At 38.2% G+C, this 23,629-nt stretch overlaps 1 pseudogene; it reads left to right on the top strand.

The window, feature by feature from the left end:
- The first annotated feature begins 532 nt into the window (after window positions 1-532).
- On the top strand, window positions 533-1,179 carry LOC146922340 (uncharacterized; annotated as a pseudogene).
- Window positions 1,180-23,629: the final 22,450 nt, after the last annotated feature.

Genomic DNA, 23,629 nt, shown 5'->3' with positions numbered 1-23,629 from the left:
AGACGACTTTTGCATTGATAATTCTTCAATTCTTGAATCTTTTGCAAATCCGGTTGAGATTCGGCTTACGGTGAAATAGCTTACGATGAGGCGGCTTCGATGATGTGACTTCGGACTTCGTCTTCGGGAGCACTATTCTTACTTCGAAGCGACTTAACTTCAGGAGCACTATCCTTACTTCGAAGCGACTTAACTTCGGAGAGCTTTTTCTCTTCGGTAACAAGTTGCCTTCGGGAGCGTCCAAGCTTCAAATTTTTGTTGTTTCCTTTGCTCTTTATTTGCTCATTCGTAACAAATGATGATGTAACTTTATAATTATGATCCCGTACACTTGAACAAATATTAGCTAGTCCAATTTACAATTTTTTAATACCTTGTTATCATCAAAACTCTTTAAGGTTCATTGTTAAACACATTTTGTTCCAACAGTTTTTTATGTTACCAATCTATTAGGTGTGCTAAAGAGACAATCACAACATCTTAATCTCCTTAAGAGACAATTTATAAATACATGTACCAAGGTTTTTAACAACTCGTTAAGTTATTAAAATATTTAATTGTTTTTAGCACAACACGCGCTTTCTACACTATAAAATCATCAACTCATATTCTATTTGTAACATGTAAAGATATAAAAATATGTCTAATACTCTCACGTATTTTATTACTTTTATTGTATTGGTTACCCTATTTCTTGGTCCAAAGAATGTTTATGGTGAGCTACTTCTTCGAGCTTTTCAAATTTCCTTCTTTTGTTTGTAGTTACTGAAATTTTTTTTTTTAGTAACATTATTTTACTCAATTTTTCATTACAGCATTAAAAAATTTCAAAAATGTGACACTACTGCTGATTGTCTAGTACATGATAATATATGGTATGAATGCATTAATGATTTTTGTATACCATTTCCAATTTCGAAGGGAAGAAAGTAGACTTCCGTGAATGGAAGAACAGGCAATTATGCTAGCAATAAATATATGAAATATACCTTCTACAAAAATATTTCGTAGTTTGCATCTAGTTAATCTTCACGCACACAATAATTGTATTTTTATATTTATCTTATAATTTATAATTTCACAATCCTTGCAATTATGGCTTTGTACTCGAAGATGTTGGTAATGAAATGAAACAAAGCAGTAAATAACATAATAATGAGATTGTTTTTTCTTTCTTAATTTTGTATTTATTGAATTTGGCCTCCATTTTATGTATATTGAGTTTTCTTTCTAATATAATTCCACCAAGAAAATTTCTACACTTTTAATTTTCGAAACAATTCAAGTCATATTTCATGATGAGAGAGTCCATTAGTTAAATTATTTCTTCTAAGAAGGAACTGTATTGATTCTAATTATTAAAAAATATTTGTTTAGAAGTTATGCAAGATGGAACTATACTCATACAACTTATGAATCCTTTTAGAGAATGGATTTTGACTTCGATTGTGGTACTCGATGGGATCCTAGATTTGACCCTCAAGTTGTTGGCTACATTGAAGGTGTTGAAACACCCCGATTTTGGGAGTGTTGAAGTTGAAAATATAACCTCTAAATAAAAATAATCTTTGAAATGACTACTCTTGTTAACTTATGTGTAATGTCGATAATTATTTTTTATATATATAAGGAGTGTTGAAGTTGAAAATATAACCTCTAAATAAAAATAATCTTTGAAATGACTACTCTTGTTAACTTATGTGTAATGTCGATAATTATTTTTTTTATATATAACTATGTCAAAATCAACAATAGTAAAATGTTGAAGCAATTTTCATAGCGTGTGCATAACTTATCCTGCTAAAGTCGCAGTGTTTCTTGAACAAAAATGCAGAAAGCTAAGTACAATATTATTAAAAAAAATATTATTCTTCTTAAGAGACTTGAAAAGGCCCATAAATTTGATGAAATACAAAACCACATAACACATAAAAGGTTTAAACACATAACCTGATATTAAAACAAAATTGAACCATCTAGAAACCTAATTCCCAATACTCCAATCACAGGCCCTCCATCATCAGGAACTCAGGTGAAATCTATGTTGTTTTTCACTGATCAATGCTTTTATTTTACCCAAACAAAAACACGTGTAAATATCAGCAATTGAAACACACACACAAACATATATATATATATATATGGGTAATGCTAATACACATCCACTCTAATTTTAGAAGGTGTGCATTAACATTCTACACCTACTTGCTTTATACAAAAATACCCCTTCTCTCTTATTTTAATTGCCACTAAAAGCATGTCCTTTATAGTAATTCTATCCTTCCATCATTTTCTCACACACCCAGAATTTCTCTCTCTCTTCGTTCAATCATTATTCACGTGGCTGGCTTGTTTGTGTTGAAATGGAAGGTGAACAGAATAACCATGGAAGCCAACCAAAAAATGCTACATAGTTGTTCCTAATACATAGTAACCCACCTAAAAAACTTTTGGCTTGTTTGTGTTAAATGGGAAGGTGAAAAACCATGGAAGCCGATAGAGATGATGATCCATCCCAAAAACTAAAAAACATATTTTTATACTCTTCAGTCAAATAATTTGAAGCCGTTCCTGCACTGTTGGCGTCACAAACAGTGGTGCGTGGGGAGGGTTTTCTTTTTTGAGAAAAAAGAGAGAAACTGATGATGGAATGAGATGGGGTGAGTGATAAAATTACCATAATGGACTTGCTTTTAGTGGCAATTAAAATAGGAGAGAAGGGGTATTTTTGTATAAAGTAAGTAGGTGTAGAATGCTAATGCACACCTTCTAAAATTAGAGTGGGTGTGTATTACCATTACCCTATATACATATATACACATATATATATATATATATATATATATATATATATATATATATATATATATATATATATATATATATATATATATATATATATATATATATATATATATATATATATATATATATATATATATATATATATATGCATATCCGTATATGTACATATGTACATATATATATATATATATACATATATACATATATATATATATATATCTATATATATATATGTATATATATATATATATATATATATATATATGTATATGTATATATACACACATATATATATATATATATATATATGCATATCCGTATCTTTGTACCATCTAAAATGTGTCAAAGAAGGACAACGTAAATTTTGTAAAAGAGTACAAATACGCTCTCCAACAAAAGTATTCTATATATATATATATGTATATATATATATATATATGTATATATATATATATATATATGTATATATATATATATATGTATATATATATATATATATATATATATATATATGTATGTATGTATTACACACTTAACAACATATGAGACTTTTAACACACTATCCGAAGATCATTTATGGTTGCGCTCCGAGAGAGTAGCCTGTGGTGGATAGAGCAAAACTCTTAGCTTGGAAGTGGTTCGGCTAAGTGTCCCGCTAGTTCCCGCACTTATCATGAGTGGGAGGTGCAACCCGTCTTTTGTTGGCGGCGGTAGGGTTTTGTGATGGTGGTTTTCCTAGGGTTCCGGGGGTTGGGTGTGGGTTCGCCGCCTCATCCTTTCCAACTTGACTTCCTGGTTTTTTCTTTGTGCTCTTTGTTCTTGTTGGTGCTTCGCAGGTGTGGGGAGGCTTCCTTTGGGTGGAATCTCCTTCTTTGTGTCATTTCATTTTCGTTGGGGTTTTTGGAGGTGTTGCTTCTACGATTTTCTCTTAGCCCGTCTTGTGGACATCGATGTTTTTCGAGGGCGCTTTTCTATTTTTCTTTGGGTATCTTAAGATGACTTTGTGGTGTATTTGTACAGTATCTTTATATATATATATATATATATATATATATATATATATATATTTCCATTAAAAAAAAATTCTAACCCAAAGTATCACATGACCTAATTTCCCCCCAAATGCACCACATACCCTGATGAACTATATTCCCATGTACATGACTATGGAATAATATAACTTTTTTAGTGGGGATTAGTCCACCCTAAGATATCACTTGAATTTTCATGAGAGTATATTTTCAATATAATCCCAGGTTTTATGTGATAAACATTTATGTAAGAATGAATATATGTCAACCATGACACCCTATTCCATAACTCCTAATTTGGAATCACACAATATAAAAACCTTAAATTAAAACCATTAATTAGTCATTATAATATTCATACACATCATGCATATAATGATAACACATTGAAGGAATTCTTAGGTGTTTAACCTCGTCACAAAACACGACGTGTAGGAACAAATGCACGTCGCATATTGACCGTTAGAGAAATACATAGAAACTCACACCTATAAATTTATAAGCCGTAGCTCAATTCAAAAAGATTCTCTAACAACTAGACGAAGGAAAAAAACACGATTTGGGAAGGTTAGGAGCGACATGAATCATTATGAAACCAATGAGTTAATTTGAAGGTGAGAAAAACACAAGAAGGGGGAGTTGAATTGTGTTGACTTTTTCCGAACTTTACTAAGTGTTTTACGAATCGATCGTAGTCCGAGTTAGAGTTTGTTTACTTGGGGATATAACAAACACAAATATATATATATATATATATAGAGAGAGAGAGAGAGAGAGAGAGAGAGAGAGAGAGAGAGAGAGAGAGAGAGAGAGAGAGAGAGAGAGAGATGGAGAGATACAGAGAGAGAGAGAGACAAAGCGGACACAAGGCAAATTATACCGGTTCCTCCTACACACCGGGAGTAGTCCGGTCCCCTTGTACTTCCAAAGGATTTCACTATAATCACACTAGAGTTCAATTGCTCAAGGACACTTTCGAGAGACTTCCAAATTCTCAAGCTCACAAGCAAGAGACTTCCAAATGCTCAAGCACACAAGCAAGAGACTTCCAAATGCTCAAGCACACAAGCAAGAGACTTGCAATGCTCAATAAAACCTGAATGAGACTTCCGCTGCTCAAGCACACAAGCAAGAGACTTCTAAAGATTTACAAATAAATAAGATTTGTTCTTACACTTGATATAGAATCGAAGGTGCAAACAATAAAATTAAGAACAGACTCTTAAGACTTGGAATTTTTAAGATAGAAACTTTGATAAAAAAATCTTAAGTGTTTTATGCGCTTTTTGATTTGACGAGTAAGGGCACAGATTAAAAATAGCAGAGTCTTGTTATGGTTCTTCAAGTCTTCAACTCCTTATATAGGCATGGATTTGAGAGACGGAGAGGAGTGTCGGTGCATTTAGAGTCGTTGAGAAGCTTCGGATCAACGATGTTGGGTCCATTCCCGATATGGATAATGTCATTTATTAGACATTCAAAATTCCTTTGTTGAAACTAGAATTATCGGTTCATTTTCTTTGTCCTTGAAGTTCTTTTTTAGTTTTTACACGTGGTCGAAGAAGACAAATTGTATATCAAACTTTCATAGAGACAACTATAGAAGAGGAAAAATTTGATGTTGTGCCTAGGTCCTTTAAGATCTTTTGTAATTCAGAGTCTAGGGATTCAAAATCATGGTGTAACAAGTATCCCGCCTTATTCGGTCATGAAATAGATCAAATAACCCAAAAAGTCGATTTTTGTTCAAGAATGAATCGGAACCGTAAAGCTCATCTTTTGCAACCCCACCACATCCTAGATCGGATGAAATAGGATGAATTGAGACAGTATTTTGTAAATACATATGTATCTTGACTATATTGGCTATTTCTTTATTTTCCGATTGCCTCGAAAAGAACAAAAGAAACATCTTCTTCTTTCTTAAATAACCTCTCGGTAGGATTCAAATCCAGTGAAGTTCTAACCATCTGTCATATAAAAAAGACCGGCCGGCTCTTGTAGGATTCCCAAGAAATTCTTTGATTTCTTTTGGAAACAAATGATTATTCATCCACGTATGATATTTCGAATCCTCATCCCTATCGAGATCTTTTCGATACGGGAGCGGAACAATCAACTTCCTATACCAATTGATATTGAACGAATCTTTTGAGTCGTCCATTGTATCATTGCTTTGGGTCCAACGGAATTCATTGATATCTTCGTAGTCCGATGGTGTTCGTAGTCCGATGAAGATCTTCATCTTCGGAGTAGCATCCTTTCTTCGATCCAAGGCATTGACTTTTGGTTTACGTTTCTTCTTATCTTCTACAATAGTCTTTTCACTTTTCTTGTGCTTATGAAGCTCTTATATTAGTATATCCAATTTTTCTTTAATATTTTCTTATCATCAAAACCTTAGAGGAATTGTACAAACCAATTTTGTTTCAACATTCTCCCCCTTTTTGATGATGAAAAACACAAGTATTTGAAACAATAATTGTTAATCTAATTAACAAGTTGACTTCGCAGTCCGAGGTTTGCAAGCTCCCCCGAGTGTGACGGTTCATAGGGTGAGTTTTGTAAGCTCTCCCTAAGTTCTATCCAGGCTAATTAGATTCAATTTTAATCCCTTAAAAGTGTATCGAGAGAATATATTCAAATTTAACATATCGAGTTTACGGAGTCTATTACGGCTTGTCAAGGCCGATGGCACTTCAAAGTCCGATAAGTTTTTTATTGAGTACATATCACTTAAATTAAAAAGCAATAGATTTTAAGTTCCTTAACTTTTTATAACTTAATAGTCTCAGGAAGCTTAAATACTCTATACCACTCCCCCATTTGTCATCGGCAATTTTTTTTAAGGAAATAACGAATTAAATATGCACTCGGAATGGATAAGTAATATATATATATATATATACACACACAAACAATTTATTACAACACGGGTTATCGAGGTCAAGTGCAAAACCAAATATGGGAGAAAACAAAAAAAATCTAGGGTTTGAAGGTGAGAAAAACACACAAGAAAGAGGGTGAATTGTGCAAGAATTTTGGTGACTTTCTTTTTCTTTGGTTTAATAGCCGATTAGAATCTAAGGTGTACCGATGCGATGCGAGTACGAGTGTAGTGGATAAGATACAAAACACAAAGATAAAGAGATAGGGATAGAGAAAGCGAGACACAACAATTTTATACCGGTTCCTCGTACAATCCGGGAGTAGTCCGGTCCCCTTGCACTTACAAGGGATTTCACTATAGTCACAACCGATTATAAATTTCTCAAGGACACTTCCAAGAGACTTCTCTATGCTCAAGCACAACTATAAGAGGCTTCTAATTGCTCACTTGAATCTTCATTCTTGGTCTTTCCAAAGTTTTCACAAATCATTGAAACAAAGTGGGTTTTCAAAAACAAACTCAATGAGCAAGGCGAGGTGGTTAGGAATAAGGCCATACTCGTTTCTCAAGGGCTTAGTCAATCGGAGGATATTAAAGAACTAGGATAGTTTCAAGGTACTCTTGTAATTACATTTGTTTTAAACATTGTTACTATTAGTGGATGACCTTGGTGGAGGCGTTTTTCACCATGAAGAGTAGACGTAGCCCAAAGCGAGGACGGAATGGTGAACTACTATAAAAATATCGGTGTCGTTCTCTTTTCCTTATCCTCTTTAATTTTGATAGTTGTATATGTTAATTGATTAATTGATAGAGTAGAAATTAATATTGATCTAAGTTGTTTTTGATAAAAATTTATCTTATTCCTTGAATTAGGTTTTTGATATTTTGCATGGAAGCCAGGCAAGCGTGTTTCGATCGTCAAAACCGATGGTGATCGCTTTCTATTTCGTTTCATCACAAAATGGATGCTGCCCGTATTTTTAATGATGGTCCATGGCTGTACGATAATTTTCATATCGTCATTGATCGTATCCAACCTGGTGTCGTCCCTAGATCTATCGACTGAACCATTTGGACATCTAGGTTTAGGTTCACGATCTCTTCTTTGGCTATATTCAACCGAATGTTGGTCGGGGTATAAATAGCAATCTAGGTGAACTCAAATCCTATGATGTCCGTAACTCAATTCACAATACCTATATGCGGTTGAAAGTCCGTATCAATGTCACCGCTCCTTTGAAGAATGGAAAGTCTGTGCCGGTAATGGTGCTTAAGTTACGATTAAATTCAAATATGAGAAACTCGTAGTTTTTTGTTACGGGTGTGGTTTGCTTGGACACACGGACCAAGTTTGCTCGGATTTGTTCGAGTTGGAATCCGACGATGGTGTACGTAATTGGGTCCACGACTTGAAGCCGATTCTTCCCGTATTGGTTCTGCTGCTAATAACAAATGGTTGTCGGACCCAATACCCTCTGCTGTGCCGCGCCACCATGTACCCGCTGGTGTGTCTCATGTTGGTCGAAACTCCCATACAAGTGGCGCCGCCAATGCCGTAACTTTCGGTATGTTGTATGCTTGTGGTTGACAATCAAATTTCTGCTCTCAAACATGATGTACTTGCTGCCCAAAACATTGCCAAAGCAAAACATGGTTACGGGTGCTAACTTTTCTTGTCGGATGCAATTTTTACCTTCTTCTTCCACAGTACCTCGGCTTCTAATTTGATTCTTGGTTGTCCTTTGGTGCTCGGATTACTGCTAGACCGTTTCCAAATGCTAACTACGAGGAGTCTCAAGATGCTACTCGGTTCTCGAATTAAAAAAGAGAAAGAGGATGATGGCTCTTCATAATGGTGAAACTACATCATTTGCTGCTGATGGGGGTGAAGGAAATCTTGTAATAGGAACAAATGTTAGTCATGGGGGGATGTTGATATGAATGTAATTTCTAATCCTGTGTTTATTGAAAAAGATGTAATGGCGAGTCCTAATGATCAAGCCTTTCGCCTAGGTAAATGAGTCTAGTGGCGTGGAATTGTCGGGGTATAGGTAGCCCGAGTACGGTTCCCGATCTTAAGTACCTAGTCCGACACTTCAATCCGGATCTTTTATTCCTAAGTGAGAGTCTAGCTCACCAAAATAAAATTGAAGAACTTCGTTTTTTGCTTGATTATGATTGTTGTTTTCATGTAGACCGCACCGGTAGAGGCGGGGGTCTTGCTTTATTTTGGCGTAACTCTTTAAATTGTCAACTTGTTGATTTTTCAAGCAATCATATTATCGTTCGTAGCATCGATATTGTTCTTGGTATCCGGAGACTTACCGGCTATTATGGCTATCTTAATGGAGGTCGTAGAACAGCCGCTTGGAATTTTCTTCGACGGTTATCTAATCAATTTACAGTCTTTGGTGCATCTTTGGTGATTTTAACGATATTCTTGATGCGAGTGAAAAGAAGGGGCGCAACACTAGACCTCCGTGGCTTATTAATGGTTTCCGTCAAGCCGTCATTGATCCAGGTTTGTCCGATGTTCCGATTGTAGGCTAACCGTTTACTTGGTTCAAAAGTCTTGGCACTTCGCGTGCCGTCGAAGAAAGGTTAGACCGTGCACTACCAATAAATTTATGGTTTAATATTTTTCTGAATGCTACCGTTGAAACTTTGGTGGCACCTGCTTCGACCATTATCCTATTTATGTTAATGTTGCTCCTATCCCACGACCATGTGTTTCTAAACACTAGTTTCGTTACGAAAATGCATGGCACCTTGAACTAGGTTTTAACGATCTTGTTACTAACTCTTGGTAGGAAAATTATACTCATAATATTATTACGAAACTTTCTGCATGCACGGACGACATGTCGATTTGGAGGAAGTCTCACTGTCACAAATTAAAAATTGATATTGAGGATTGTCGAAAACAATTGCGGGAAACTCGATTAGGATCTACCGGTGAGGACCAGGTTTGCATGTTCGAGCTACGGAAACGTATGCAAAGGTTGTTGTCCCATTGGCAACAACGTGCAAAGACGCGTTGGTATAAAGATGGTGACCGCAACACCAAGTTTTTCCACTCATCGGTTACAACTCGAAAAAAGGTAAATAGAATAACCTCTCTTGATGATGATGATGTTGGGAATAAATTTACTAATGAGCAGATATGCAAGATGTAGCAAGACAATATTTTGTGAATATTTTTCAACAACAAAATAGCATCTTCTCTGCCGTTATTGATGTTATTAATCCGTCCGTATCCGATAACGACAATGACATGCTCATGACTTCTTTCACTAAGGCGGAATTTAAGGATGCAATTTTCTCTATGCATCCGGACAAGTGTTCGGGCCACGATGGGTACAATGCGGGTTTTTACCGGCATTTTTGGAATTTATGTAGTGTTGTGGTTGGTTAGATACCGGACAATTCCCCACGATTTGAATTTTACTAACATTGCACTTATTCCAAAAGGTTCTACGCGAGTTAGCATGAAAGATTGGCGGCCTATCGCTCTTTCTAATGTGCTACACAAAATCATTTCAAAAGTGCTAGCGAATAGGTTGAAAAAGGCGTTGCCTCAATGTATCTACGATAATCAATCCGCTTTTGTCCCGGGACGCTCCATCCTCGATAATGCTATGGTTACAATTGAGGTTTTACATTTTATGAAAGCCAAGGCACGAGGGAAAGATAGGTATGTCGCTCTAAAACTTGATATTGGCAAAGTCTACGATCGTATGGATTGGAATTACTTGAGGGTTGTTTTGCATAAAATGGGATTTCATACTCATTGGATTCACTTGAGATGTGTATGAGTGGATTATTTTGTGCTTGTTAATGGTACACAAGTTGGTCCTATTATCCCCGGGCGTGGACTTCGTCAAGGGGACCCTCTTTCTCATACTTGTTTATTATTTGTGCGTAAGGTTTATCCGCGCTTATTAGAGATGCCGAGACAAGATGTGTTCTCACAGTACAAAGGTTTGTCACCATGCACCGTCTGTTTCTCACCTTTTGTTTGCCGATGATTGTTTTCTATTTTTCAAAACTATTGAAAAATATTCTTTCCACTTATGAGTTAGCTTCGGTCAAGCAATCGGTTTACCTAAGTCCGAAATATATTATAGTCGTAATGTCCCCGATGATCTCAAAACTAACATTACGGATATTCTAGGTGTCCAAGTTGTGTTGGGTACGGGTAAATATTTGGGCTTACCTTCTATGATAGGGCGAGATCGCAATGCTACTTTCGCAAAAAATTAACTCTTAGAGTGGTAATTATCTTTCCAAAGCAGGTCGTGAGGTGATGATAAAATCTGTTTTGCATGCTATTCCTTCTTATGTGATGAGTATCTTTTAGCTCCCCACCACCTTACTAGACTCCATCGAAAAGATGATGAACTCTTTTTGGTGGGGCCATGGTAAAACATCGCAAAGAGGAATTCATTGGACGAATTAGGAGAAGCTTTTAGCACCGAAGATTCACGGAGGTATGGGTTTCAAGGACCTCTCTGCTTTTAATTTATCTATCTTGGGCAAACGGGGATGGAAGTTTATCACTGAACCGGACTCGCTGGTTGCTTGAATTTTTAAAGCTCGTTATTTCCCGACCGGTTCTTTTCTCACGGCCACCGTTGGGCACAACCCCAACTACGTTTGGCACAACATTATGCGCGCTAGATTTCTTGTGCGTGGGGGTGCTAGGTGGAGTATAGGTTCAGGTGCAAATATTTCTATTCTAAATGAATCATGGTTGTCAAATGGGGATGTTGTTGGTAGTGATATTCCGAATGCTCACTTTGTTCATAATTTTATTGTTAATAGTCGATGAATTTATATGATAAAAGCCGGAATGAACAGTGGTTATGGAGGTTTTCGGTGATGATATTGCAAACAAAATACTCCATACATAACTTTTTTTTCGTGTTGAAGAGGATAGAATCATTTGGAAAGCGGAAAGGAACGGATGTTACTCTTTTCGTAATGCTTACGAGTTATGTGTCTCGAGTTAATTGACTCCTCTTATAACCGGCGTCCGAGTGCGGTACGGTATTTGAAATCTTAAGGTTCCACCGAAAGTCAATAATTTAATTTGGCGTATATGTCGTGGTTGTTTGCCGACCCGTGTCCGTTTGCTAGATAAAGGTGTTAATTGTCCGACCAATTGTGCTAGTTGTGCCTCTAACCATGAAGATCTCATGCATGTTTTCTTTGCTTGTCCTTTTTCCATACAGGTTTGGAATTGAACATGTCTTTGGAGCTCGGTGCAACATGCAATTTACGTCAAGTGACTCGGCTATGACCGCTATATTTTACTTGTTAGAGAACTTGTCCGTTGAATTAACACAACGTCCGTCATCCGTAAAATGGAGCCTATGGAAACACCGCAATCTTAGAGTATGGGAGGATGTTACGAAACAAGTGCCACGGTTGTCGAGCGTGCCCGAAATATGGTTGAAGATGTTTGAACAAAATGTGTTTAACAATGAACCTTAAAGAGTTTTGATGATAACAAGGTATTAAAAATTGTAAATTGGACTAGCTAATATTTGTTCAAGTGTACGGGACCATAATTATAAAGTTACATCATCATTGGTTACGAATGAGCAAATAAAGAGCAAAAGAAAATGAAGCTTAGATGATTCGAAGGCAAAGCGCTCCCCGAAGTCAAGCCGCTCTGAAGAAATACCGCTCTGAAGTAAAGTCGCTCTGAAGAATAGTGCTTCGAAGACAAGAGGTCCGAAGCCACGTCATCGAAGGCCGCGTCATCGAAGCTGCGAAGTCATATCATCGAAGCCGCATCATCGAAGCCGCCTCATCGAAGCTATTTCACTAGAAGCCGAATCTCAACCGGATTTGCAAAAGATTCAAGAATTGAAGAATTATCAATGCAAAAGTCGTCTATTGGATTCGAAAACACAAATAAAGGATTAGTGGAATTTTGCAACGGTCATTTCAAAGGTGTTTGAAGGCTTGTGCTTGCATTTTGGACGAAAGCGTTGACATTGTACTTTGTACGAATTGTACAACCACGTTCTCCACTACTCGTTTTGTGTCCACGCTTCAAGACAAGAAAACAGCTCCGAATACGGTCTCGCCTGCATATATGTTCCTTTGGATAAGGAATGGATTTCAAATTGGTTCTTCATAGGACAACAACCAAATCGTGCAAAAGATCATTGGTGAAAGATCAAGCTTCAATAACGACTCTTTGGTGTGCCGGCAATTTCACAACGTCTCTTTCACACCTCTATATAAAGGAGTGAAGACCTAGAGATTTGGTAATGCAAGAACGCTGAACGAAAGACTCATAACATTTTCACAAGTACCAAACCTCTGCTGAAATTGTTCTGCATTCACTTAGAATTTCTGTGTCTCAAAGTCATATCTTAGAAATTCTTAAGTCCATTGAGTCCGTATCTGATTTGTATTGTGAGCACCTCTGATTGTATATCAAGTGTTCAACCTTAAACAATTTTACGTGTAATTTTGTTTAGTTAGGAAGTCTCTTGCGGTTGTGCTTGAGCAGAAGTCTCTTGATTGTGTTCTTGAGCAAAGGAAGTCTCTTGCTTGTGTGCTTGAGCATTAGAAGTCTCTTGCTTGTGTGCTTGAGCATTTGTAATCGTATATTACTCATAGTGAAATCTCCTTGGAAGTACAAGGGGGACCGGACTACTTCCGGATTGTGGAAGGAACCAAGATAATTGCTTTGTGTCGTTCTTCTTCTCTCTCTGTTTTATTCCGCCGCATTTAGATTCGATTATCACTTCGTTGTCTCACCTAGCTTCGATCGGTGTGTTCGGTTTTAGGAGAAACGAAGAATTTTTCAAAACACAATTCAACCCCCTTCTTGTGTTTTTCTCACCTTCAATTGGTATCGAGCCTTGGTCTCGTTGTGTAACACTTAACCGTGCAACAATCAAAGATCCGAGAAAAACATGTCTACTCCTCCTCCTACCGGTTCTCAGTGAAACTAGCTATAAACATGTCTCACATGATTATAGTGACAAGAAGAAAACCAAAGTGTTGGAAAAGTTCCAAAGTTCAATGGAGATGCCGAAGAGTTCTCTTGGTGGAAGACCAACTTTTACAGTTACATCATGAGCCTAGATGAAGAATTATGGGATATTACGGAAGATGGTGTTGGTGATTTAGTGCTTGATGAAGAAGGAGCTGTTGTGGATAGAAAGAAACATACTCGAACGAGAGGAAACTTTACAAGAAGCATCATATTATCAGTAGGAGCTCTTGTCACCGCCATACCCAAAGCGAGAATACATGAAGATGAGTGACAAATCCACTGCTAAAGCTATGTTTGCTTCTCTCTGTTCAAATTATGAAGGGAGCAAGAAGGTCAAAGAAGCAAAGGCTCTCCGCTTGTACATCGGTATGAGTTATTCAAGATGAAGGATGATGAAACTATTGAAGAGATGTACTCAAGGTTTCAAACCTTAGTTTTAAGGCTACAGATTCTAAAGAAGAGCTATGTTGCTTCGATCATGTAAGCAAGATACTCGAAGCTTACTCGCCAGATGGAGACCAAAAGTGACCGCCATTGAGGAAGCTAAAGATTTAAACACTTTAAGTGTCGAAGATCTTGTTAGTTCTCTCAAAGTTCATGAGTTAAGTCTTAATGAACATGAGTCTACTAAGAAGAGTAAATCAATAGCTCTTCCATCCAAAGGCAAGTCATCAAAAGCTCTCAAAGTGGTTGAATGCGAAGAGGAAGAACGATCAAGTTCGGATTCGAACCGAATCTTTCTTGAAATGGCCATGCTCTCAAACGAGACTTCAATATACGGCCAAGAAGAACAGAAAGTTTCTCTCCGTAAGGGGTAACTCCGAAGCTCAAAGAAAGAAGATCGAAGGGATGCTTCAACCGTAAGAAGCCCTGGACACTTCATTGCCGAATGCCCCGATCTTCAAAGAGAAAAGTCAAAGGACAAGTCAAAGAGGTCTACATTCAAACCAAGCAAACTCAAGAAGCAGATTAAGCGAGTTTAATGGCAACTCGGGATGATTTGGGTAGTGAATCTGGATCCGATAAAGAGGAAGCCGATGAAGATGCAAAGGTAGCTGTTGGGTTGGTAGCAACGGCAACTTCGGAATTTGGATCGGATTCGGACTCGAGAAGATGAAAACGAGGTATATTCCAAAATTCCCGAGAGATGAACTTGTTGAGTCACTTAAAGAACTTCTTACACATTTTGAAGTAAGAACCAATGAGTTGAAGGATTTAAAAGAAAAATATGCTGATTTGGTACAACGGCAAAAATCAACTCTATTGGATCCGAAAGCTTACGAACAAGGACTTAGGGGCTTTGACTTCATGTGTAAAACATATGAAGATCGGCTCGGGTTCTTATGTCGAAGCTACAAGAAAAGTGTAATGAAAAACCTTTAAGTAACCATGAAATTGCTCTTGAAGATTTTATCATATCGGCATTGACGAAGCGAGTGGCTTCTATGATTTATAGCATTTACAAGAACAACGGCGAGAGGAATTGGTTTTCCGAAGTGAAACTTGAGAAAACCAATCTAAAATCTTGTTGTGAATGCATCAAGGAAGGTACGAAAACATTCTTTGTACCGAAGGGGCTGAGTTGGAAATCGTTGTTCAATCGTAACCTGAAGCTTCTAGTCCTAAGGCTAAGATTACTTCAACGCCAAAGAACTCTAAGTCAAAGGCTATGATCAAATCTGATTCCAAGACTTCAAAGGTCGGGATCCTGAAAAGATCGTAACCTATTCCTCGTAGTACGGTGAAACCAAAATGCAGGGTTACAAGTCTAAGTTTCGAAGAAGATAGTTACTGCTTCGAAGTACCAAAACCTAAGGTGATGGTTAATCGAAGCAACCCAACTCACAAGGCACAAGGTACAAGAAGTGAAGAGTAAAGCCTTAAGTACTAACCTTCCAGACCCATAGAACAATGGGTACCTAAATCAAAAAATGTCAATGATGCGGGTATGTCTAAGAGTAGTGCCAAAGCAAAGATCATGGTACCTAGACGGCGGTTGCTCAAGACACATGACGAGGAGACAAGTCCATGTTCCTCGGCCTAACAATGAAAGAGGGAGGAAATGTGAAATTTGGAGGCAACCGGTCGGGCAAGATCATAGGTACGGGAACTATTGGTAATTCCTCTACCTCAATTAATAATGTATGGTTGGTAGATGGTCTTGAACATAACCTTTTGAGCATTAGTCAATTTTGTGATAATGGTTATGATGTGCTTTTTGAAAAACCCAACCGTACGGTAATCAACAAGGAAGACAAATCCATTGTGTTCAAGGGAAAGAGAGTTGACAATGTCTATAAAATCAATTTTTCGAACCGGCCGATCGAAGGTGGTTTGCCTATTATCGGTGAATGATAAGAAATGGATGTGGCACGAAGGTTGGGACATGCTAACTGGAGGTTAATCTCTAAGCTTAGTAAGTTACAACTTGTGAAAGGGCTACCGAGACATTGACTATCATTCGGATGCACTCTGTGGTGCATGTCGAGAGGGAAAATTGTGAAATCATCTTTTTAAACCAAAGACATTGTTTCAACCTCAAGACCTTTAGAATTACTCCATATTGATTTATTTGGACCAGTGAGTACCGCATCCCTATATGGAAGTAGATATGGATTAGTCATTGTTGATGATTACGCAGATGGACTTGGGTGAAATTCATAAAGAGTAAAGATGTTGCGTGTGATGTATTCGGTAGCTTCGCACTCAAATTCAATCGAAAAAGAATCAAAAATTTTGAAAATCGAAGTGATCATGGTGGAGAATTTGAAAATGAGCCATTTGAAGCTTTTTGTGAAAAACATGGAATTTTCCATGAATTCTCTTCTCCTAGAACACCACAACAAAATGGGGTTGTAGAGAGAAAGAATAGAACTTTACAAGAAATGGCCGTAACCATGATTCATGAAAACAATTTACCAAAACATTTTTGGGCGAAGCGATGAATACGGCATGCTATGTTCAAAACGGGATCTATATTAGACCTATTTTGGAGAAAACAAGATATGAACTCTTTAAAGGAAGAAAACCCAATATCTCTTACTTTCATCAATTTGGATGTACATGTTACATTACGAACAACAAGCTCTACCTAAAGAAATTTGATGCCAAGGCCCAAAGAGGAATCTCTTTAGGTTACTCTGAAAGGTCAAAGGCATACAGAGTGTATAATTCGAAACACTCTGTGTTGAAGAATCTATGCACGTTAAATTTGATGACAAGGAGCTTGAAGATAAAACTTCAAAGCAAGGTGAAAGTTTTGCGAGAGATACAGTTCCCGAAGCTACTCCGAACCCGATCGATAGCCGAGTACGAAGATAGTCCGAGCCGAACCCACATCGAAGCACAAGATGAAGCCGCTTCGATGAAGCACAAGATGGCTCACATCAAGCGGATCCTCCCGAAACACATTCAAACACAAGTCTTCACATCCCGAGGAGCTAATCATTGGAAACAAAGATAGTCCAAGAAGAACACGATCACATTTCGTACAAGAGGAGTCAATGATTGGACTAATCTCAATGATTGAACCTACAACAGTTGATGAAGCACTTTCGGATGATGGATGGATCCTAGCTATGCAAGAAGAGTTGAATCAATTTCAAAGAAATGATGTGTGGGATCTGGTACCCAAACCTCAAAGACAAGAACATTATTGGAACAAAATGGGTATTCGAAACAAGCCGAACGAGCAAGGTGAAGTAACAAGAAACAAAGCCGGGCTTGTTGCACAAGGGTATAGTCAACAAGAAGGCATTGATTACACCGAAACGTTTGCTCCAGGTTGCAAGATTGGAAGCAATCGGGTTACTTCTTTCCTATGCAGTTAATCATGGCATAATATTATATCAAATGGATGTCAAGAGTGCATTTCTAAATGGTGTCATAGAAGAAGAAGTGTATGTCAAGCAACCTCCTGGATTTGAGGATATTAAATATCCCGACCATGTTTTTAAACCGAAGAAATCACTATATGGCTTGAAACAAGCTCCCAGAGCTTGGTATGATAGACTAAGTAATTTCTTAATCAAAAATGATTTTAAAAGAGGACAGGTTGATACTACACTCTTCGAAGGACCCTTGAGAAAGATATTCTTGTTGTGCAAATATATGTTGATGATATAATATTTGGTTCTACTAATGCATCTCTTTGCAAGGAATTTTACGAGTTAATGCGGGATGAATTTGAAATGAGCATGATGGGAGAGCTGAAATTCTTCCTGGGCATTCAAATCAATCAATGCAAAGATGGAGTCTATGTTCATCAATCAAAGTACACAAAGGAGCTTTTGAAGAAGTTCAAACTTGAAGATTGTAAAGTGATGAACACTCCAATGCACCCTACGTGCACCTTAAGCAAAGAAGATGAAGGAGCTAAAGTAGATCGAAGGTTTGTATAGAGGTATGATTGGTTCTTTGTTATACCTCACCGCATCTAGGCCGGATATTTTATTCGGTGTATGCTTGTGTGCAAGATTCCAATCAGAATCCTAGAGAATCTCATATGACTGCTTGTCAAGAGAATCTTCGGGTATTTGAAAGGAACAACTAATCTTGGACTCCTTTATAGGAAATCCTTAGATTATAAGCTAATTGGATTCTGTGATGCCGATTATGCCGGTGATAGGATTGAAAGAAAGTCAACCGGTGGCAATTGTCAATTTCGGGTGATAATCTTATATCCTGGGCTAGCAAAAGACAAACAACTATTGCTATGTCTACGGCGAAGCGAGAATACATTTCGTGCAAGTTGTTGTACACAACTACTTTGGATGAAACATCGGATTGGAAGATTATCGGATAACTGCTAACGGTATTCCCATTTATTGTGATAATATCTGCTATTTGTTTGTCTAAAAATCCAATTTTGCATTCAAGAGCTAAGCACATTGAAATCAAACACCATTTTATCGTAGATTATGTTCAAAAAGGAATTTTAGATATACAATTCATTGATGCGAAAATCAATGGGCCGATATATTTACTAAGCCTTTAATCGTTGAAAGATTTGATTTTATAAAGAAAAATTTGAACATGCACTTTGTATCCGATTAAATGCTTGCTTGCTCCCGAATAGGATTTTAGGTTACGAAGTTAGTTCGAAGCGGTAGTCCATCGAAGCTCTTTATTGAGGTTACGAGGAAAACTCGCTTCGATGATGACGTCGGCATCCGAAGTCCGAAGCCGGATTTGTTGCTTCGAATAGTTGAATTAGTGGAAACGTTGGAAGTTACCTTTTAAAAAGTAACTTCGGCCCACTAACTTGGTAGTTACTCCGTGAACTTCTTACGTGGCCTCGTATGTGTTGGTGTATAACTAAAAGGGCAATGATGATTTAATAGCTTTGAAAGTACTTTTCACGCGCCCCCAATTTTGTCATTAATGTTATGTTTGTTTGTCTCTTTTGAATTGCAATCGTTTTACTTTTAACACTTTGACAATTCACACACTACTCACTCACAACAAACACATTTGCTCTCAAACCTCTTGCGAAGTAAGCGCATTCTCTCAAACTTAGAACCCTAAAATCTTCATCTTCTTCAAATCTTCGTCAATCATCAAATGGCATCATCAAGCTCAAAAGTTTCGGAATCTACATCAAACAAGCAAAGCGTATCGTAATACGGGTCCATCTACAAAGAGAAGACCGTGGATATTCCATGGAAATCCTTAATCGTCCAAGTAGAATCACCGGTGGACTTCACTTCACTCAAGAAGTACGAAGTGGACATGGAAGGCTACGTAGAAACTCGAAACCGTCCGGCTACTTCAACATGCTAAATGGGCCAACATATGTGAACTTGGTCAAAGATTTACGGTTAAGGGCTGAAATTGTCAATAGAAAGCTCGTGAAGGCAAAGCAGATAAACCACTGGGTCGAAGAAAGGAAAGAAGGAGATTGAGTTGAATCCCACTTCCTTCGGTAGCCTTGAGATAAGGTCTGAAGTGATGGGTATTCCCGTAATCATCACAGAGGAGATAGTTGCTAAAGCTTGTAGAATGGATGCGAAGGAAGGTTTCAAGAAATTGTTAAGAAGGATGATGTCCCGCCGCAAAACTACTACAACACTCTTCTCGGGTGGTAACAAAGATGCTAAGCCTTCGAAATGGAGATTCACAATAGAATGTTGGTGAAATTCAGCAACGATTGCTTCTTTCAAAGAGCAGTGGGTCTGATCCATAGTCACATAATTCGCGTGCACCGTAGCGAACCGCGAATCGGTTCGTACGAACCGGTTCGCGGTACTTTTGAGAACCGAGTTCACCTAAATTCGCTTCGAAAACGTTAAATGTGGGGTACCAAACGTACCACCCACAATACCACGAATTTAGGTAAGAAAATAAAAATTGAACTAATTTACATCGGTATTGGCAAGTGTTACGGCCTACCGGCCCCCACCAACTAACCAAGCCAATGAAATTAAAAGCCTACCGGCCCCACCATTGGCCATGCAATACGTGGTTTTGGATTTCTTAATTTAAAGCAAGTAGTAAGGTTCTATTTATAAGTGCCTCCTTCCTTCAAAGTTACCCGACCGTCCGATGTGGGACTTAAAAAAGCTGGAAGCTTATATATTTGATAAACCACATATGTTTCTCACCGTCCGTGTTCACGTCCATTCTAATTAAATCAAAACTACCACGAACCCACAACGTACCGACTATGTATACCCCCACGTACCGAATTCTTTAAATGTTACGAACCGCGTACCCGAACCCGTACCACGTACCGAAGCGAATTGCGAACCGTGTGACTATGGTCCGATCAACCCAACAACCAACAGAAGCTAGCAATCTATTTCATGACCAATCCGGAAAAGATAAACTTTCCAAGATATGTATTGGATCATCTCTGTCGGGCTATTAATGAAAGCACGGTCAAAGGAAGGAAACAAGTGCCCTATGGAAGATTGCTCTACGAGATCTTTTATCAAGGGAAAGTCTTGGATTTGTTGAGAAGAACAAGGGATGCTTCGATAAATGCTTCGAAGTTTCTACCGCAGAGAAGACTATCGGTAGCAAGACTTTGCATTCAATGCACTTTTTCAAGACGGCTCCTAAAGATGAGAAATGGTTGGAGTTGACCATAGAAGAATACGAGATTATCGGGGACTTTCCTTCCATAGTTAAGGAAAGTAATCCCGAACACTTAGCTAGATTAGTAGCCGAGTACGTCTTGGAGGAAGATGCGAGGTCTCGGGGAGGAAGCTGCTCTTGCTAAAGGGAAAGGCAAGAAGGCCAAAGCGGTTGTTGTGTCGAAGGAAAATTTGCTTGTTTCGATGCACCTAAAGGGAAAAGGGCCGTAACTAGTTCGAATCCGATGCTGCTCCTACTAAAGGAAAGAAGGCCGGAACCGCATGCTTGAGTCGAAGTCGCTATTGCTAAAGTTGCAAAGTCCGAAGCTAAACCTGTTTCTATCAAGGATAAAGGAAAGATGCAGAAGATTGGTGCCGCTTCTATTCCTCGAAGAGAAGAAAAGGTAAGGCAGTACTTGGTAATCACTCAAGAGCAGTGGAGGAAGCTCTTGAAGAAATGGAGAAAGAAGAGGCTGATCCCAAGTGAAGAAGAAGAAGGCTCCCCTTCAACTTGTGAGTCCTATGGTTGAGATGACTCCAATAAGGAAAAGGATGGCGGATGAACGTGCTTCGAACTTATTTCGAAAAAAAGGATCTAAAAGCACAATACACTCATCAAAGAGATGAAAAGCTCAAGGCTTTGGGATTGGAAGACCGTGATAGGTTCTTCAAAGATAAATTGGCTGAAGTAAGAGCCATTGCCGGTAAGCCTACCGAAGACAATGAGGAAGACGATATGATGCTCATTTTTGAAAATGCTCCGGAAGAGGGAACTTCGAAGTAGTTCCTCAAGCCGCGATCCACGAAGATCACTTCGAAGCCGGCCCCGCAGATCGGGTAATTCGGATTCCGGATCACCTCTCTCCCCATTTCACCCTCTTCACCATCGGCACCTGAACCAATAGAAGACACTTCGTCTTAGACAATCTTATTCTATACCGTTCGGGTGACTTACCCAAAGACAAATCTTCGAAAAGGCCTGCGAAGCAACTCCGAAAACGGCGCTTCGAAAATGTTGTTTCGTAAAACCCCCATCAACAAACACCTGAACCACATAAACCCACAACACCCCCACAATCACCAACGGCTACCATTGACCCCCAACTCAACACTCAAACATCAACTTCACCACAACAACCACCAACCGAAACCGAATTTCAACCTTTACACGAACACTCCCAGAACCAACTCCCATGGATGTTGACATCTCTCTAGTCAATGTTCAAGCCTCAACCTCTACCACTCACATTGCCTCGACCGGCCTTCGTCTTCAAACACACAAACACACTTTACCATTCCAAGTTCCTAACCCCGTTCAAGATTTGGAAATCGGTGATTCGATCTTGAAATCCTTGAACAACCACCCTCAAACATCCCGGAATCTGGATATATTAATTCGAGCTTCTCTCAATCCCGAGTCGGATGCATAATCTTGTGGATCAACGAAGGGCAATTGATCTCACAAGTGCATATGAAGACTCCTGGGCATCTCTTCGTAACCGGCAGCCGAGCTTATTGAAGAGATCAAGGCTAAATGCATCGTAGTCAAGCAAGCATCGGTCCGAAGGCTAATGGAGCGTTTGAATCGAGTCTTAGAGTAAGAAGTTCTACACCGCTCTCCCGGCAAACCAGCCTTTCTTCTTAGAAACAGATTACTTGACCGGAGAAGCCGAGGTTGTGTAAGCTTCGAAGAAACGAGATGGCACGGCGAGCAAGAAGCTAGAGAAAGGGAACGAGGCTCTTCTCCGGAGGCAACAACGGCTTGAAGAAATGTTGCGTAAGAAAATTGAAGAAATGGAAGAGATGAAGAAACAACATCAAACCAACCCTTAGTTGCACACCCTTGTGTTTTTCTTTTTGTTTGTTGATTGTTTTAAATTCCTAGTCCTTGCTTCGAAACCATTCTGTTTTAATTCTCTTTGCTTCGAATGCTTACCGATTCTCGACCGTTTAGCCGCTTCGATAATTGGATATTCATGTTCATATATTTTTGATCCGATTAATTTCTTGTATACTCTCTTTTGCTTGAGTTTTTCTCAAATCTTTTTGTCTTTTATGCTTTTTTTTTTATCTTTTTTGATAATGACAAAAGGGGGAGTATATGTGACAAGTAGTTAAAGGCTCGAGCCCCATTAATGGTATTTGAAATTTTTTGAAAAACTTCTATCATTTTTTACCTTATTGGTATAAGCTATGAACGAACGAAGGAGTATCAAAATTCAAGTAAAATTAATTGAACCATTCCTCTTATCTATAAGTTAATTCTTTCAATGATTCAATTTTGTTTTTAAGCTGCGATATTTTTTATTGTGCGAAAAATGAATTTAATTAACCTGGATAGAACTTAGGGGGAGCTTACAAACCTCACCTTAAAGACTATCGGACTCGGGGGAGTTTGAGCTTACAAACCTCGGATTACGAGCTTACAAACCTCGGTAACCCCAAAGTCAACTTGTTAATTAGATTAACAACAATTGATCAATTTTAAATACTTTTGTTTGTCATCATCAAAAAGGGGGAGATTGTTGGAACAAAATGTGTTTAACAATGAACCTTAAAGAGTTTTGATGATAACAAGGTATTAAAAATTGTAAATTGGACTAGCTAATATTTGTTCAAGTGTACGGGACCATAATTATAAAGTTACATCATCATTGGTTACTGAATGAGCAAATAAAGAGCAAAAGAAAATGAAGCTTAGATGATTCGAAGGCAAAGCGCTCCCGAAGTCAAGCCGCTCCTGAAGAAATACGCTCTCGAAGTAAAGCTGCTCCGAAGAATAGTGCTTCGAAGACAAGAGGCC

Source organism: Medicago sativa, chromosome 5, assembly GCF_051527215.1.
Source record: "Medicago sativa cultivar Bolivia chromosome 5, Bolivia_mono, whole genome shotgun sequence".
Classification (NCBI taxonomy): Eukaryota; Viridiplantae; Streptophyta; class Magnoliopsida; order Fabales; family Fabaceae; genus Medicago; species Medicago sativa.
This window is presented reverse-complemented; position numbering and strand designations above follow the sequence as displayed.